We start from the raw sequence: 6,000 nt of genomic DNA on the forward strand, positions 1-6,000 counted from the left end.
TCAAAAATAGTGCCCAGGGGCCTCCAGGGGTTTTATTTAGAGGCTCTTAGGAGCTTGGCAGTATGTAAATTATGCATGAGTGTCCTTCATAGTTCCCGGGCATCACAATCTGGGGGATTTAAACATGATTTAGCATTTCAGATGATTTGTAGGAGTGCTGGAGCCAGCCAGGGCAGCGGGAGAGCCCAGGCTGGTTTTCTCACCATTGCATTAAATAGGTTTCCATGTGTTGGCTGCTCAGTCCGTCCTCCTCCTGGCTTCTGAGTGGCTGTATGAGACGCCCCCAGGGTTGGGGGGTAGCTTCCCAAATGCCTTCACTCTATCAGGGAGTTCTGAGATTTTTTCCAAACCAAAGGTTTCATAACTTTAAAAATACAATTCACTCTGCAGTGACCCTTCACCTTCTCATGAACTCATTTACTTACAAATTCATTAAATGACATTTATTGAGCACCTACTATATACCAGTCCATATTTTAGGCATGAAGGATATCATGGTGACAAGACAGATAAGATTCTTGCTTTTCTCATGAAAGGGATATACATAACAAAAACAAAAATTCAGTACACTCAGGGAACAGTATGTACTTTAGAGAATATAAAACTATGTGAAGTGATGGAGAGTGACTGGGGTGGAAACACAGGGAGGAATATTAGGGGGACCAGGGAAGGCCTCTGAGGAAGTGAACTCTGAGATGTGAATGACGAGAAGGTGTCAGCTATGCTAAGTTTTGGGGACATGAGCATTGCAGGCCCATGAAAGAGCACACGCAAACATCCTGAGAAGGGAACAGGCTTGAAGACATTTGCTTTGCTTTTTTCTTCCCTTTTCCTCTTCTCCTCCTCGTTAGTGTACTTTCAGAAGGATTAGGGAAATTAATTTTCCTTTTTTAAAAATTGGTTTCCCCAGTTGAGTGGCGAAACAAATTGTGGACTATCTGTACCATGGAATACTACTCAGCCATGAAGAGGAATGAAGTATTGATTCTTGCAATGTTGTGATGAATCTCAAAAGTACTCTGCCAAGTGAAAGAAGCCAGAACCAAGAGTGCATTCAGTTATCGTTCCCTGTATATAAAATCCTAGGAAATGCAAGCTATTCTAGAGTGACAGAAAGCCAAATAGTGATTTAATGGTTGCCTGGGGGTGGAGTAGAAGGGAAGGAGAGAGTGTTAAGGGCCACAGGGAAACTTTTGGGCATAAGAGAAATGTGTGTTTTCTTGATCTTAATCGTGGTTTCATGTAATTATATACATACTTAAAAACTGATCAAACTGTATACTTTACATATATGTGATTCAGCATACTTCAATTGTATCCCAATAAAGTTGAAAAATCAGGTTTCTCATTTCAAAAATGTTGGAAATGGATGTTTTAGATACAGAATTCAAAGAGAAAAATGGAAATTGCTACTGTCATATTTAAACACCTGAACCCTAAAAGTTCTCTGGGGCTTGGTCACGTTTGACCTGGGGACAAGTATTGGCTTGGGTGGAGTGGGACTACGGGTGGTGCGGAGCCACCTACAGTGAGCCTGGAGAAAGCACAAGATTTCCCTTGTGTTTCTGAGTAGTAGCGACTCTTCACTTTCTACTCAGAAACAAAAGGTCCTTTGAAAGCCAGGTACTAATCTGTCTCAGAAGGAAAGGCCTTGTACGTTGTGGGAGAGAAGGTCAAGCCCGCAGTGACAGGCACATCCAGATGTGGTTCAGGGTCTGAGCCTGGACCAACACTCTTCAGAACCCCCAAACTCACTTATGGTTTACAGACTGGATGATTGTTTCTCAATGCCATAGACGAGTTGTGATGAAAGACCATCTTTGGTGAACGACCAGATTCCGCCCCCCGACCCCCACCCCAGTCTGTCATGGACCAACACTTATGTAGAGTACGAAAAATATATATTACTAGAAAAAAATTTGGAATAGGAAACCCAGTCACACAAAATGTAAGCCCCAAAATTGTATTACAGTCAGCAAACTTGACAGTTATTCTGGCAAACTGCCCAACGAGCTTCTAACGGCTTCGTCTCGATTTCTCTAGCTATGGGAGTGCAGACGGATAAGAACCAGTTCATGGATGGACCACAGTTTGAGTAGCACTGGAGTCATGCAGAACCTTGCAGCCAGTGTGGTCACGGGGGGTAGTGGGGTGTGAAATATTGGCTCTCCTTAGTTCTCAGGGCAGCTGGATGGGACCCGGGCAGCCAGAGCCCCCCAGGGCAAGTTGCCTCTGAGCCACACAGTTGTACGTATGGAAAGGTTAGGCAGCACCATAAACTAGTGGTTCTTACACTTCAGTGAGCATAACAGGTGGGGTGGGGGAGGGTTGCTAAAAATGCATATTTCTGAACCACAGCTCCAGTATCTGCAGAGTGAGGACCAGGAGTCTGTATTTTCATTAATATTCTAGTGACTTCTAGTTGACTCTGACGTGTATGTTCCAAGGACCTCATTTTGAGAACCACTCACAGACATAGGGGAGGTGGGCCAGTTGTGGGAGTTTCTCTATCACTATGTGCTTACTTCTCTCTATAAACTAAGTTTAAGACTAGATCTTGAACTTCAGAAGCAAGGACGCTTCTACCGTGTTTCCCTGAAAATAAGACCTAACCAGAAAATAAGCCCTCGCATGATTTTTCAGGATGACATTCCCTGAACATAAGCCCTAATGCATCTTTTGGAGCAAAATTTAATATAAGACCTGGTCTTGTTTTCGGGGAAACATGGTATTGGGGTTCTTTGCTTCAGCAAGTGACTGTTCCATTTCAACAGAGAAATAACCTGTTAAAGGACTTGGGGAGCTCACAGATTCTTTAGGAGGCCAGCAGAATCAGGCCCCACCTGTTGAGATTCGATCGTCAGAATAGTTCCTGAGGTGACATGATTATTGCCCCTGGAAACAGTGCCATCGCTGATGCCACAGGAGCTGGGCATGGTAGCTGCTGGGTGGTGACTGTAGATCTCACTCCTGTGACACCCTTGGCAGAGTGGATTCTTTATAGGTCCTGGCTCCTGAGTCAAAGTCCTGCTGGGGGGTGTTTGGAGGCTGCTTCATAGCTGCAAGGGAAGCTGGGAAAATGGATGTCTGGCATTTTCACCTTCCGTCTTGAAGGCTCATATAGTTGGGAGTTTCCTGAGCTGGGTGAATCAGAAGGATGTCAGGTGTCCCGACACACTCTCATAGTTCCATCCTCCATTGGAGACTTTCATAGCAGTCTCCTTGTTTTCCTGAGCATGACAGAAGGCCCACAGAACACATGTCAAAGATGGCAGCAAGCTTACTTTCAGGCATGGAGGACAGCAAAAGCCCTTCTGCTGAGTTCTGTGCTCTGCATTTGAGTGGGACTCTCGTCCTTTGTATTCCCAGCAGCTCAACCCAGTGGGTTAGAGAACCCCTTAGAAGACTCACGAGCACCATCAGCCCTCAGCAGCCTCCTGGAATGTTCTCAGACAAAAAGAGGGGGAAAAGGTAGCTGCCAATGGTCTCATGCTTGCCAGGAATCGGGCTTGGCCTTGAGCACAGTGCACACATTAGCTCCATGAATTCCCCCACGAACTCTGTGAAGTGGTTTCTCTTTTTCCCACTTTATTTTATTTTTAATTTATTCATTCTAATCACTATTTTCTCCATTTTACAGACGAGAAAACAGAGGCTCTTGAGTAATTTCCCTGGAATCACAGAGCATTGGAACTGCTGGATGCTGAAACCAGGTCTCATGACATCTTGATGAGAAAACACAACTAAACTAAATGGAACTAAACAACAACAAAAAAGCTTTCAAGTTTTAGGAAGCCCAGGTGAGACAGGGACTTGGGGTCGGCCTTTGGACATGATCCAGACCTCCATTTTGATTTAAATTGATTGGAAGATGTAGTTGAAAGTGGAGATTCACTAAAATCTCGGGAGCCGTGGTTGTGTTATCTCTTGTTATGGGTGGTCTTTAAAGGCCTTTAATTTGGAACTGATGAAACTGATGAGAACGTTGAGCAAAGTGAGCCCGTCCCAGTAAATGAAATTGTCTCTGATTCTAAATGAGTCCGTGAGTGACACCAGTAGTCCGTCTGAGTGACTCCCCAGCCCCCAGTAGGATTCGGTATTTAAGACAGGTAGAAGTCTCGGTTTCTTTCCTTTGCTCTGATGATCGTAGTTGAAAAGTGGAGAGTAAAAAAGTTGAAAAGTAAAAAGAACCAGGGATTGGGAAAAGGCTGAGTTAAAACCCTCTCTCTGGTTACTAGTAGCAGGTTTTTCCTCACGTCTGTTAAGCCGCTGCAGCTTCATTTTCCTTCATCCGTGTAGTCACCTGTCTGGGGGTGGTGAGGGGCCACCAGACCGTCAGCTCCGCATGGGCATTCAGTACATGCCTGTTGAGTGAACGAATCTAGTGTGAGAAGGGCCGTTGCAGTGCGTCTGTGCACCCTCTGAAGTGCTGACAGGTGCTAGCAGCCTTGTGCTGTTAGGATAGGGTAGCATCTCAAACCTTAGTGCACTCAGAAATAACCTGGGATCTGGTTATAAAGTAGATTATGAATTGAAAGGTCAGGGGGGTGGGTCCAAGATTCTGAATTTCTAACAAGCGCGCAGGTGACGGGAATGCCGCTGGTCACGGACCACTCTGGGCAGGGAGGGTGTAAATAAGTGGCCAGCAAACGTACAAGTTATGCCAGGTGGAAGTGGGGGAGGGGGAAGGGGCATGTAGGTAGTGATCGTCCAGTAGGAGCCGGGCTCAGTTCTCCAGCTCATCTTGTGTCCAGAAATGCCCCCAGCCTCTCACCACGCCTGTGAAGGAGCACGGAGCACATGCTCTTTCTCAGGCAGCAGCTCGTGCGGCCTGGCCATGTTTGCCATATTTGGTGAAATTGATGGCTCCGGCTGCCTGTTACTCTGAGTCACCAGCGTGCAGCTCTGGCATTAAAGCCCACTGATACTTGTTAGACATGGTGTGTTGAGTACCGGGCACAAGTTGGGTATGTGATAGGCGCTCCAGAAAGGTAGCTGATGATGCTGGTGACGATGATGTTGGTGGTGGTTTTATGAAATCCTTCTACATCTCCTAGTTCTCTTGGCAACTGGATGATGTGGGTATTCATTTTTCGGGCTCTGGATTTTCTGTAAATCCAAAACTCCGCAGGCTCATTCCCACCTCCACACCTTTGCTTGGAGCAGTGCTTTTCTCCTGGAGGCAATTTCTACCCTCAGGGCAAAAATATCTGGAGACATTTTTGGTTGTCATGGGGGAGGGCTGCTCCTGGGTAGAGACCACAGATGCTGCCAAACGTCCTGCAAGGCACAGGACAACCCCCCACCACAAGCAGTTACAGGGTCCGAAATGTCATTGTCATCTCAGCTGAGGCTGAGAAACCCTGGCTTATACGGCTTCTCCTCTGGAGAATGCTTTCCCCAGTTTTACCTGTGAATATCCCACCTGTTAGAATCCCCAAGTTTCTAACCTGACTTTTGTGTGGAAGAACCTCGTTGTATTATTTTCCTAACTTTTAAGGCCTATCACCTCTTAATGCTATGGGTTCAAACCAAAGCCAGCCAGAACTTCCCTGCTATTTTCATACCCTAGCCCTCTGCCTTTTACAGTAGGAATTCAGGGAGGCGGTTGGATTTTGTTTTCCCATTCAATATGTGTAGGGAAGAAGGGAGGAAAGGGCCCCCGGGGGTGTGTACGTGCGTCACCTGTTTCAGAACTGGACCCTAGAGCTCTGTGGTCACTGCCCACCTTGCTCTGACTGATCTGGAGTCTGCCTGGATGGAGGAGGCACAGTACTTTGCCCAGCCTTGGCTGCAACGTCCAGACTCATTTTTTTGTTTTGTTTTTATTTTTTCTTTCAAATGCAAAAGAAGAAGGAGGAGAAAGAGAAGGAGAAGGAGAAGAAGAAGGAAAAAAAAACGCATGTTAGGCAACTACCATAGCTTGGCAGAATAATGCCTTTTCCTTTCCAAAAACTGGGGAAGGCTGATGAGGTGTGGCCTCCCTGGAGTAATTTAATT

The sequence above is a fragment of the Rhinolophus ferrumequinum genome, chromosome 15 (assembly GCF_004115265.2).
Source record: "Rhinolophus ferrumequinum isolate MPI-CBG mRhiFer1 chromosome 15, mRhiFer1_v1.p, whole genome shotgun sequence".
Classification (NCBI taxonomy): Eukaryota; Metazoa; Chordata; class Mammalia; order Chiroptera; family Rhinolophidae; genus Rhinolophus; species Rhinolophus ferrumequinum.